Source organism: Papaver somniferum, chromosome 9, assembly GCF_003573695.1.
Source record: "Papaver somniferum cultivar HN1 chromosome 9, ASM357369v1, whole genome shotgun sequence".
Lineage (NCBI taxonomy): Eukaryota > Viridiplantae > Streptophyta > Magnoliopsida > Ranunculales > Papaveraceae > Papaver > Papaver somniferum.
The window spans coordinates 152,136,544-152,150,816 of NC_039366.1; positions in this window are offsets into that span (position 1 = coordinate 152,136,544).

A 14,273-nucleotide genomic window follows, 5' to 3' on the forward strand; every position below is an offset into this window, starting at 1 on the left:
TCCAGACACTGGCAGCACGATTTCGGTGATCCCGAGAACTTTTTCAGGCGAAAAAAAAGTGCAGATACTTGTGAAGAATTCTCTAGAGTCATCTAGACTCATGGGATTGAAAGATTGGGCTTGGATTTGGAAGAAAAGATGGAAGATTTGAGAAAGGCAAAGACTTGGAAATTGAATTGCTATGGGAAAGGGAGTCTATTCCTAAGAGGATTGCAAGCAAATTGAAGCCTATAAATAGAGAAGTTCTCTACTTTTCTATACATATTTTTACACCTTTTATACACTTCTACACTTTTACACACACTACACTTTGGTTTTTGTTTGATTTCTGTTTTCTTTATTCTTTGTGAACTTCAAAACCATGAGTAGCTAATTTTGTTATTGATTGGGGATGAATTCCCAGTTCTTAACATATGATTTGAGTTTTTCCTACTTTGAAGATTTCACATGATTATCGTTTGTTTTTACTAATAAGAATGTTTATGCTTATATGATAGATCGTTTAGGTGGCCAACTAAGTTGATTTGTTATTCAATCTAAAGCTAGTAAAAGTTAGGGAATACGTAATCGTTTCTTGATTCTTTATATAAGTAGAAAACACGAGACCTTGCCGAGGGATTCTGTTGAGCAATTGTGTGAAAACAACGCTAGAAAGTAGACCGAACGAACCGAGCTTAACTACTAGTATTAAACCTAAATTCATAAATTTTAATAAGTTCGAGCGAATTACATCTTGTAAGCGAACCTGGAGGTGGTTCTTTAGAATAAAATCTGATAACTAAGCGTACTTGTTACTCAGTGAAACGAGGAATTTTGGGGTTAGCTAAGGAAACCTGCTATCCTACGGTTGGTGATAATATGTGACTAATAAAAAGTAAAAAAGAACATAACCTGAACCATTGTTTTGCAACGGAAAACGATTCCTTGATCTTGTCTCTCTTATTTATTTCAACTTTAACTTTTTAATTGCTTTTTTTATTTATCTTGCTTTATAAAATCTAAAACCAAAACCCCCCTTTTGTGACATTATAAGACAACTAAAACTTCTTGCTCCTCGTCGGAACGAACTTGACTAAATTATATTACTTGTTAATTAGGTGGTGTAGATGGTGGATTTTCGACAAAGGATAAAATTGTAAAAGTATACTCCGGATCCGACAATCGGATGAGTATTGAGACCCACGTCTCTCATTAAAGCGTGAAAGCTCATAAAATCTCTGACTGAGAAGGCTGTCTCTCAGAGTACGTGTGGATGTGTAGTCTCTCAGCTGAGACCACGGCACATCTCATGAATACTGAGCAATTTCAGTAATTACTCCGGATCCGGCAATCATATGAGTATTGAGGCTCATGTCTCTCAATAAAGCATGAAAGCTCATGCCATAAAACCTCTGATCGAGAAAGTCTCTCAGAAAAGATGTAGATGTGTAGTCTCTCAGCTGAGGCCACGACACATCTCATACTGTATAGAATCGAAAGATTGGGCGGCTCCTAGACATCATGTCTGCTAGTATAGAGCGACAACGTCTTCGGGAAGTAACCATATTTTCCCCGACTATGCAAGAGGAATATGACACTCTAGCAAGTTCATATTGCTCAACCCTCAGATAATTAATGCTCATAGACTGGAAGCCCTTCTAGTACAGAGCCAACAATTAATTATTTTAAATCGTCTGAATATCCAGCAATATTCTACGAGTCGTCAATTAATCGCCTGAATATCCAGCACTATTCTACGGTTCCTCGTAATATTTCGTTACTTCAATATGTGGTTCTTCCCAGCAGAATTCCACAGGTTAGTAATAAATATTCAATGTAACAGGCATCTGGGCATCGAATAAGCCCTGACAAAATGGTGCAAGTGTAATTAGCAGATAATACACAGACCAGCATTCTGAATGCACGAACGAGCATTTTAAAAATACGAACGAACGAGGAACCTATGCAAAATAGGAAGGGAAAATAATAATAATAAAATATTAAACAAAAGCGCCAGGGGACTAAGCTCACCAGTTGGCCAATCATGCCGTGACTAGTCCCGCGCCCAATTTTATATTTTACCATATTTTTACTATTTTCACGATCTCATGAAAATCCTCTCGTTCGAGCAAATTTCCTTTATTTCAAAGAAATTATCTAAATCACATGATTTTATCAAAAAATAATAAAATTAGGGAAAGGTGTCGCGGGACCGAGCACCAGCCGGCCATGTCTTGGTCGTGGCCGGTCCCACACCTCACGTCTCCATTATTTTGTTATTTCTCTCAAATTATGAAAATTCCTTGATTTTATGAATTTTCCCTAAAATCATGAAAATTACCTAATTTCATGTATTTTTATCTAAATCACATGATTTTATCAAAAAATAATAAAATTAGGAAAAGGTGTCACGGGACCGCCGACCAGCCGGTCATGCCTTGGCTGTGGCCGGTCCCACACCTCACCACGTCCCATTATTTTATTATTCCTTCTCAAATTATGAAAATTCCTTGATTTTATGAATTTTCCCTAAAATCACCTAATTTCATGTATTTTCTCTAAAATCATGGAAAATATTAAAGAATTAGGAAAACTTGTGGGACCGGGCTCTAGCCGACCGGCCATGCCCTAGCCGGTCCTATACGCCCATTATTTTATTATTATTTGGTGTTTGGTTTCCTGATTTCATGAAAACTCCCTGATCAACAAAATATCTTGGTTTTCAACAAATCCCCTTGATTTTATGAAACATTATCTAAAATCATCAAAATTACATAAAATTGGGTAGAGTGCCTTGGGACCCGCGCTCATTGACCGGCCGGCCATGCCACGACCATTGCCGGTCCCACACTCCCATTCCCTATTTTATATTTTAATTTATGTCTCTCATCTCATGGAAGTTCCCTAATTTCGCCAAACTCTCCAGTTTCATGGAATTTCCCTTAAATCAGAGAAAAATACATAAAATCACATAAAACTGGGAAAAGCATGTGGGATCGCGTGTCAGCCGGACGACCATGCCCTAGTCGTGGCCGGTCCCACACCTTGTGATTCCTTTTTTATTTATTATTTTCATCATCTCATGTATTTTTGCCGGTTTCAGCAAAACCATGGATTTTGCATATTTTCTCCAGATGTTGCTCAAACGTGCATCCAAAAATATCAAAATTCTCAGGACTGAAGCACGGAGACTATGGTGACACGGGCACATCCCCTTGACCGACCAAGGGCGACCCTGAGGCGTGCAAACAGCTGGTCCCACATGTTTTAATGATTTTAACCTAATTTGCTCAGTTGCTCATATTAGGTTGGAACTCTTTCCAAACAATTGGAAGTTCGCTCAAACGACCATCTACTGGTCCCACGACCATCAAGATCCGATCTCGTGACCTCTTGGTCGGCCCCTCATAATTTCTACATCAGGTTTTATGATTTGTTGCTCACACGAGCATTATTTCAATAAATGATTAAACGAGCATTTAATCATTGTTTCACCAACTGGTCTCAAGAGACTTTGGTATTTTTTTCTCATTCGAGCATCTGGGCGTTACATGGTGAACCCGTCATCCCATGTAGCCGGTCCCGTGTTGATTTGCAATAAATCATCATTTCGGTAAAATTAGGGTTTTGAATCCAGAGCTCTGCAGAAACGTGATTCTGTGCAGATTCGAACACTCTGATAATTTTATGTTGATTCCATGATTGATATTCATATTTATTTTGCTCGACTCAACAGTCAGTAACTTAAATTAACATTTTATTTGGTTCAGCTACCAACAATTCATCAAAAGAACAATATTTGTTCAAACTAGCAATATTTGCTCGAACTAGCAATATTCGCTCGAACCGGCAATATTTACTCAATTAGAAATATTCGCTTAGACTAGCAATATTTTATCAAATCAAAGAATATTGGTTCAACTATCAATAGTCAACAATTTAGCAACACAGTTTTGCTCGTCTTAGGTTATAATGATACCTCGTCTCAGCAGACACATTAAATTCATGAGTTTCGAAACATTTGCTAATCATGTTCAACTCAGCGCTACATGGACTCATCTTCCCATAAAGTCAGCAACTGACTCCACAATCACGAGATTTCAATCGTGTCACATGGGGGGATATTAACTAGGGTTTTGGTCTGGCGGTCTACGGCACGTGTGTTCACCCACGATGAGAATGTGAGCAAGTCATGCAATCAGTTGGAAGAGTCAGTAAAGTAGTGGGTGGAAAGTTAACCAAGTCTCCGCAGGATGAGTAATTGGTTTTAACATGATTTCCCTTTTTTCCATTCTGTGATTCCAGCAACTGTCACACTTCATGGGATCATGGTGATTTCAACTCCGGCATTATAAAATGTCCCTGAATCCTGTTTGAAAAGACAGAGGTTTTTCGAAAAATCAAACAACATTCGCCAAAACGAGCAATTTCTCATCAAAGTTCATACAAACAATCTTTCGTCTACACGAACTCACAAAAATTACTCTTAATTGAGAAAAATTCAATCATTCAGAGCATTTTGACGCTGAATTCACAACACACCTACAATCTCAGATCACCATTGATCTCACGCATTTCTCAGCTTCCCTCCTACAGATCAACCCATCCTCTCTTGTGACCGAATTGACTCTGGAACGGCCATTGTTCTTGGTTTAGGCCGGGGTCTTACAGATTGATCTCTCGAACTTAAAGCACTCCCTTCTTGTAGTGCATCTGTGTGAGGTTCAACATTCCTCTCGGTTCAAGGAGTCTCCACACGATCGACTCTTCAATTCCGTAAAAACCAGCAAATCGTTTTTCCCCATTCACAGATCGGCGACCACAGTGGGAGATTAATCTCTCGGTTGAAATCTCACGATTTCACAAGATGGCTAGTCTTAGGGCTGGGTTAGTTACAGGTTCCAACACAAACGATGCTAGTACTAGCAAAAACAACAATGACAATCCGAATATCCCGGAAACGATTCCGGCCTCCAACAATGACGGTGGTGACATTACTCCTCCTCACGCTTAAGGTCATCCCCTGTTCGGTTGACACCCTGAAGAAGTAAGAGGAAATCCACCACCTACCATTGCTGATCTTATCAAAGTGCAGGAGACTCTCGCAAAGAATCAGACTGACATGGCTGCTACACAGAAGGAGCTGTGTAATTATCTCAAAACTCTTACTGATAAGATGACAAAGAAGACTCAAGAAAAGGGAAAAGAGAAGGAGAAATCCTCAGAGGTTGCTGATCCTGAAGTAATCCCAATCCATACAGTGGATGATGATGAAACTGGCAAAGCTGCAGATTCATCAGCAAAGGAACCATCAAATTTCATTAATCGGGACGACGTGGAGCGCCTTCTGTAGAACCGTGGAAAAGACAATACATCACATGTCCATCTTCACCAACCTCTTTATCCTTCCGCTACGCAGAGGATTCCCCTTCCAAAAGGTTACATTTCTCCAACTTTCACTCTGTATGACGGAACTGGGAATGATCGAGAACATGTCTCTCGTTTCCTCGAAGCCTTGGGAGAGCATGAACATAACCATGTTGTTCGCCTCAAGTAGTTTTCAAAATCCTTGAAAGGCAGAGCATACACTTGGTACAACAACATCGCACCGGGGACTATCAACAATTGGGGAGAAATGATCAACGCCTTCTACATGAAGTACTTTTTCGTTTTAGAGCAAGTCACTCTCTCTGATCTTGGAAGAATGTTCCATAGGGTCAGTGAAAATCCCAATGATTACGTGAAAAGATTCAGAGTCCAGGCCCTGGAATGTCATGACCCAAATGTCACAGAGCAGCAGCTGGTAGATTTGTGTATCAACGGCATGCTACCGGTATACAGATCTCTACTGGAGAATCTTCGATTCCAGACTTTCTCAGAACTTCACAAAGCTGCAAAGAGATCAGCAACCACTGCACCTGCTCTGTTAGAAAGAGAAAAGTCCACAAAGACTGAGGAATCACGTGACAGTCGAGGAAGCAGACGCCTGATCAATAAGCAGTACAACCTGCAGTTCCCTACAAACGTTGTTGCATAAGGGACCAAGCGCAAGGCTGAATCCCCGAACAAGCATGCTGCAGCTCCTCCAAAGACGCAAAAGAAGGACAAACTAGAGACACAGGCTCCTGGCCAACGCACAGATACTCCTGATGATGCAACTGATTTTCCTCTTCCCATTGGAGAAGTGCTCGAACTATTAGACGCCTGGATCCAAGATGGTGCAATCAAATTTCCATACGTCAGGAGAGACCCAACTGAGGAAGACATAGAAAATCCTCGTTCCTGCCGATTCCACAGGTTCGTCAATCACCCCACATTCAGAGAAAAGGTTGAGTCAGGAGAACTTAACCTTGGAGCCGAAGGAGTACACAAAGATCCTCTTCCTGTCAGGACTTTCTCTATTTCTGAAGCACCAGTCAAGGAAGCAGTTCAGTCATTGATAGAGCATGTTTGCGAATTGCTCTATCTATCAAAAGCACAAAGAGGAGACATGTTCACAGCTTTGAACCACATAGTGTCTGGGAAACGCCTACTGATTCCAGAAGTACCTCCTAAACCATCAGCCACCGACAAAGAAATATATGACTGGGGACTGCTCATCACCGTGCATATTAAAGGAAATGAATTCAAAAGAGCATTTGTTGATGTCGGCACCGCCGTCAACATCATCCCTTTGAAAACTCTCAGAGCAGCTGGCATTACTCGACAAGAGGCTACTCATGCTCCCATAGCAATCAGAGACCACGAAGGAATCTCCAGATATGCATACGGCTTCATCACTCTCAAAGTCACGAAGAATTTGGTCTACACTGAGACCAAGTTTTACATAATTCGAGAAGATCCTGGATATGACATGATCCTTGGAAGAACTTGGATTCATGTTGGAAGGGTAACTTCAAAGCTTTCGACACACTCTGTCGCCGACAAAGACTCCAAGTCAGAAGAAGAAATAGAGGACGCCCCACCGTTTGAGCATCTGGAGGAAGTAAAAACCTTGATGGTACTTACGCAAGAACCTGGGGAAAATCCACATACCTTTGTCAAGAGGTTTCGAGCTCAGGCAAGTCTTATTCCTCTTCATGCTCTAATATTACCAATGTTCAAATATGATGCTTTGATTCAAGGACTTCTCCCTACAAACGGTTTAGCAATTACCAAAAGTTATGAATGGACAACTTCACCCCGCCAATATTATACCCAATGGTTGGGTTCAGAGCTTCTCCAAGTCGGTCATTCTATCAAGAGGTTTATTGCTGAAGACCTGGCTAAGCACGACAGACAGTATGCTGGGTACTCTCCTCTACATGAGTACCCATACGTGCCACAACCATGGAATCGGCAAAAGATATTCAAGGCGCGAACTACTAAGCCGAACAAATTCGAGGAAGGGAATTTGGTTCTCAAGGCGGCTAAACGAGATCTCCCCTCCGTAAGAAGCTCCAATTGAGAAAGACCATTTATGGTTGCTAAATCCATAACTGGAGGATACTACAAATTGGTCAACACGGATGGCAGAACCCTGCCAGTAATTCACGAGAATTGGCTTAAGGCGTTTGCCTGAAATTATTGGGTATTTGAGGTACTGAGCGTTTGAGCAGTCATGATGTCTGGATTTGGCATTTAGGATTTTCTTTCATTGTATTTCAATTCCTCCAAAACATTTGCAATACTTGCAATCAATATTTGAATTCAGCAATTTATCAAAAATTCAGTTCACTTCACTTAAAGGAAAATCTCAATCAAATTCAAAAGAAAATCCTTAACCATCTAGCAATCCAAAAACAGCTAATGTCAAAACCCAAATGAAAACCTCACATCTCTCAGAAGTTCAGAAATTCATGGGATTATGGAAAGGAAACTAAAGAAAACCATCGAAGAAATATTTTTGCTCCTCTGCCTCCTCCAAGACTTTCAAAGACGCCTTTTCCACCTCCAGCTTTCTGGTTAGATCAGCAACTTCATTCATCTTCTTCAACACGACATCACTGGTAGGGAAGGGAACATCGCCCTTTACTGCTTTCCTAATAACTTCAAGTCTTTGACGGAGCCACTTCAAATTGAAGCCAAGATATTCAACATTCTTCAAGTTGTATTCCCAATCAAAGAGTACATCTTGAGTAACAACATTTCTGGCAGTAATCCGGATATCATATATGACACACAAGATAGCCTCCACTTGTTTCGTCAGAAAATAACTGCATTCTGGATCCCGAGCGACAACAATGTGTCCATACATTTCCCACAGTTCCTTGTACATAGCAGCATATCCGATAGGAACGCTAAATCCTCCAACAAGTTGGTGATACGAGAGTAAATCACCAAATTGAGGATCAAAGAAAATCCCTGCAGTCAGATACTCATGCACTATCATCTGGTTCTCAACTACTGGAGCAGCATCGGTGATCATAGAGACAATTTCAGAAGAAGTAGCTTCCGCTATTTCGGGTTCGGGTTCCACCGTCTGAGGCACAATTAGAGTTTCTTCCACCTCCACGGCATTAACGACCAGATTTTCATCATCTTGAGGCACAGATATGGAATTCTTGTCACCGAAAACTCCTGGATTGCCCAAACCATCATTACTGGATTCATAATTCCCAACTTCGTTGTTCGGCACCTAATGCGGAGATTACATGGGATTAGAATGATTCAAGGATGGAAATCCAATACGATTATAAAATTAAGAAAGTAAGTGAACTAACATCATCTAAGTTCCTTATCATGCATCTAAGACGTGTACAAGTAGCATCAAAGTCATGAAACACGTTTTCAAAGAAACTCAACTGAAGAAATTTTACACTGCCCTGCGTTCAATGACAAACTGGGAGCAATTGGTATGGAGTCTAGAGTTGGGTCCTCCACAACATGTCAAAATTTCATGGCAATTGGGCGAACAATCTACGAGCTGTGGTCAAAACATCGGGCAACATGCAATCTGAAAAAAGTTCTGAAAGTCTCCTGGAAGTTTACTATTTCGTCTTTTTCAGGCCCTAAACGTGCTCAAAACTTAAAAATCTTCTATGATAAAGCTTGAAAATTTCCTGGGCTTGAGGATACATATGCAGATATTGAAAATACGAATCCAAATGAAGATTTTACGGCGTTTTTGGTAAAAAACTGGGTTCTGAATTTTCTGACGACGAAGTTCGACCAATTATTTTCATATATACACATAGATTCTCATTCATTCATTCACAAATCAGCACTTTCATACTTCTATGAAGAGGGTACAGGGTATATACTTACTTTGGAGGTCTCCGAAGTACTCAAGGAATTATGATCGTCCGTATTAACGACAAGGGATTCATTACTTCTATTTGGCTCTGAATCTTTGGAAGAGCCTTCATCTATATTCTCAGAGGAAGGTCGAACATCAGCACTTTCCGCCTCCATGATGACATCCTCATGGGAATATTATCAAGTAATTAGCATCTTCAAATGAAACTTTTATGTCCAATGGTAAAGGAAATTACTCACGGCGACTTCTTCTTCAACGCTCAAATCAGAAGTCGTCTGCTTAGCAGCAGAGAATCGAAGACCGTCAATACTAGACGGAGCAAAGTCCTGTAACCAAATAACAAATATTGGTTTTGATATCCTGATAATGCGGATGGAAGAAGTCACAGCGGAAAAATATCAACAACTCACCAAAAAGGCGACTGGGGACTTTATGGTGTTGGGCAACAACTTGCAATTCTTGCTCCTGCCTTCTCCACCGTGGGCAATTGCCTCCGTCTCTGAGAAATTCACTTCAGTTCAAGGTCTCACAGCATGACCCTCCCGCAAAAAAAATTGATGTAGTAATTAAAGACGATTATACGAGTTGTACGAGGAATATGCAAAAGAATACATACTAGTGAACCTCCTGGAGATGTCTTTCGTTTGTCACCACCAGAAATATTCCTTAGTTTGGGACGAGAGGCACTCATCTCAGAAGAAGGGGGATCCTTCACTAAAGGTTGGGAGGCCGTCACATAATCATTAAGACGCTCAAGCTGCTGATCCCAGAATTCCATGTAACCTGGAGTCACGTACGTGGTTCGATCAATACAAGGGAATCAATAGGAGCTCCCTTCATCATGTGTGTGATCTAAAAAAGTCTTAAGTTGTTCCACTAATGGTATTCTCCTTCTAAAGGTTGGAACACATTGGTCCATACCCATCTGACGGGCGGTTCTGTCAATATTATACTCCTCCACCGAAAAATCTCCATACGCTGTTGATATTATGTGACCGGGAGTACAACTCAGCATGAAAGATCTTTCGCCATCACTCAAATCAGCACCGAATTTCAAATACTTACTTTCTCCAACATCGAAAGTCTTCAATTGAGAAACGTGAGGAGGAACCACCACCCAAGGACGGAAGTTGAACTCAGACTCGTCATCTAATACGTCGATGAAGCGTGTCTTGGACTGAATTTGCTTCGTAGACCAGCGCATAATCCTAGCGTTGTCTTTCTCATGGAAGATACGTCGAGCATCAGCAGAGTTCAGACTTTGTAAGACACTACGGGGAATAGGTGCATAGTTTCCGAAACGCTCCCACATCAGAGCTTGGAGGAACATCGTATTGACGTAGCATTCAATCTTCATGAAGCCGTTCGAAACACTGGAGTCTACGACTAAAGAGTCCAGGTTAGAATATAAAGAACCCAAGAATAAGATACCGAGCGGAAGTTGTTCAACTTGAGCTAATTTAATAGTGAAAGGAATTACAAACGGCTTCAACAAGGTACCAGCATCTTCAAACACATCTCTGGACAGCCATAAGCACAAGAAAGTAGCAATAGACAACATACCGTCGGGTTCATTAAGATGGGAGTCTCGTGGCCACCAATGTGTCAACCAATGAGCGTAACAGCCTTTACCAAAAACCTTATTGATTCTCTCCATCTCAGCTGTTAAAGTTTTGGAAACTGCTTTCTCTTCTGCCGTCCAAAGTTCTTCAGGAAAGTTACCTGTAATTGGAAGATGCAACAAAGCAACTACATCTTCCAAGGTAATAGTGAACTCTCCCCAGCTACATATAAACGTATGAGTTAGGATGAACCAGCGAGCAAGAAGAGCTACAATATCTCGTGTGTCATGAAAGATATACAAATATCCAGATGTTTGAACGACACTGGTAATTTGTGCTCTATCCAGGATAGCTCTAACACGAGGAAATCCCAGCATGTGTCTAGACCATCCCGAGATCTTCTTTAAAGGGCGTCAAAAAAGCTTGAATTCAATCATTGAAGCCTGGAATAATCCTCGTTCAAGACAGAACCGAATAACAGCACAAGGAGTCACCAATTTCTTTTGAGTGACCGTCCTGGGATTGATCAGAAGGCGATATACCGGGGACTTGAGACGATTTTAGGGCTCCTGAACCTCAAAGAAAGCGTCATCTATGTTTGGGACATTCTTGACTCCAGGTATTTCTTCTTCCTCACCAAAGGAAGTCTCATCCGTGCATGTTTCCTCTATGGAGATATCATCATCTGCACACCTTTCATCTCTGGAAGCGTCATTGGCTGGAGAATCATACATCCTCGCAAAGTTGCTGTGAAATCCACACAATGTTTCAGTCATCCGTGAATTCAATAAGATGATGGAATCATGCAAATTAAATTGCCGGTGTCTACAAACGGTAAATCTTGAACTCTTACCTCTTTCAACTTCACTAAAAATAGTGGTTGCAATACAAGAGTTAACACACGAAATCAATTCGTTCCTTGAAACCTGCAATAACGAACAACACTTCATTAGTTCATGGAAAATGATTTTCTCATAAAATCATGTACATAATTTTCATAATGTGAACATTCACACAACTGAACTATGATATTTACAATAAGACATGACTTCATCACAAATAAGTTGTATAGTTTAAAGGTTACTCAAAACCCATGTCTTGATTTTACAAAACAATAATTAATGCAATTTGTTCATATAAATTTTCAGAATTTATCTAATAAGAAAAACTCCATGTGAATAAAATATGTCATCATGTTTCACATAAAATATGGCACGGCTACATATATATAAAAAAAATCTATTTTCCTTCGTATTAGCGTTTTATTAAAAACGAAGGTTTATGCTAGTTTTGTGAAAGCTCACGCCTATTGTGATAAAATACTAATTCTCATGAAAGCTCATAAATAAAGTTTTACCATTGGACATAAGTTCACATACATAAAAATATATACCTATTTTCCTCGAATGAGCATCGTCTTCTAAAACGGGGTTTATTTCGGTTTTGTGAAAGCTCACATCTATTAAGGTAAAATCTTGGTTCACATGAAAGCTCATACACTAAGTTTTATCACTGGACCTAATTCCATATATATAAAATAAAAAAGAAACCTCTCATAAATCAGGGGTTTTTATTAGTTTTCAAAACTAATGATCGAACGAACACACGTTTGATAAAACAAGGGTTTTTCTACAAAACTCACGTCAACATATACACATGTATAGAATTTTAACATGATGGAGGCATGAACAACTCATGAAATCAGCCAGCAAAAATAAAAAATAAAAAAATTACCTGGACGTTACCGGCCGGAATTTGACCGGACGGTGAACGGACGGCGCCGGCGGTGGATTTCCGACGAACTTCTCCTGCTGCTTCTGATGCTCGGACGTTAGATGGGAGGAAGATGAAGATGGTGGTCGGTTGTGGGAAGAAATAAAAAAAAAAGGAAAAAAAAGGATTAATTTCCTTTTATACCTAATTTTATTTCCAAAACCTAATTCCATAAGGATTTCCCTTTTGGGCCCGACCCGTGAATCCTAAACCAACCAAGGTTCCACCATCGATCCAGCGGTTCTACACGGTTTTATGTTCACTGGATGACGCTCTATTATGCCACAGAGGTTCCCGCTCAAACCATGGTTTGCTCATTCAGTCGAAATCTGGTAATATCTTATCTTATGACTAAGTTCAATTACTTATTTTTATTTATACCTGGAAAATCATCATTAAATGCTGACTGAGGAACATGACTGTTCCTCACTAAGCAGGGGACTTAATGTAGATGGTGGATTTTCGACAAAGGGTAAAATTGTAAAAGTATACTCCGGATCCGGAAATCGGATGAGTATTGAGACCCACGTCTCTCATTAAAGCGTGAAAGCTCATAAAATCTCTGACTGAGAAGGCTGTCTCTCAGAGTACGTGTGGATGTGTAGTCTCTCAGCTGAGACCACGACACATCTCATGAATACTGAGCAATTTCGGTTATTACTCCGGATCCAGAAATCGAATGATTATTGAGGCTCATGTCTCTCAATAAAGCATGAAAGATCATGCCATAAAACCTCTGATCGAGAAAGTCTCTCAGAGAAGATGTATATGTGTAGTCTCTCAGCTGAGGCCACGACACATCTCATACTGTATAGAATCGACAGATTGGGCGGCTCCTAGACAACATGTCTGCTAGTATAGAGCGACAACGTCTTCGGGATGTAACCAGATTTTCCCCGACTATGCAAGAGAAATATGACACTCCAGCAAGTTCATATTGCTCAACCCTCAGATAATTAATGCTCCTAGACAGGAAGCCCTTCTAGTACAGAGCCAACAATTAATTATCTTAAATCGTCTGAATATCCAGCAATATTCTACGAGACATTGTCTGAATATCCAACAATATTCTTCGAGTCGTCAATTAATCTCTTGAATATCCAACAATATTCTACGATTCCTCGTTATATTTCGTTACTTCAATCTGTGGTTCTTCCCAGCAGAATTCCACAGGTTAGTAATAAATATTCAATGTAACAGGCATCTGGGCATCGAATAAGCCCTGACAAAATGGTGCAAGTGTAATTAGCAGATAATACACAGACCAGCATTCTGAATGCACGAACGAGCATTTTAAAAATACGAACGAACGAGGAACCTATGCAAAATAGGAAGGGAAAATAATAATAATAAAATATTAAACAAAAGCGCCAGGGGACTAAGCTCACCAGTTGGCCAATCATGCCGTGACTAGTCCCGCGCCCAATTTTATATTTTACCATATTTTTACTATTTTCACGATCTCATGAAAATCCTCTCGTTCGAGCAAATTTCCTTTATTTCAAAGAAATTATCTAAATCACATGATTTTATCAAAAAATAATAAAATTAGGGAAAGGTGTCGCGGGACCGAGCACCAGCCGGCCATGTCTTGGTCGTGGCCGGTCCCACACCTCACGTCTCCATTATTTTGTTATTTCTCTCAAATTATGAAAATTCCTTGATTTTATGAATTTTCCCTAAAATCATGAAAATTACCTAATTTCATGTATTTTTATCTA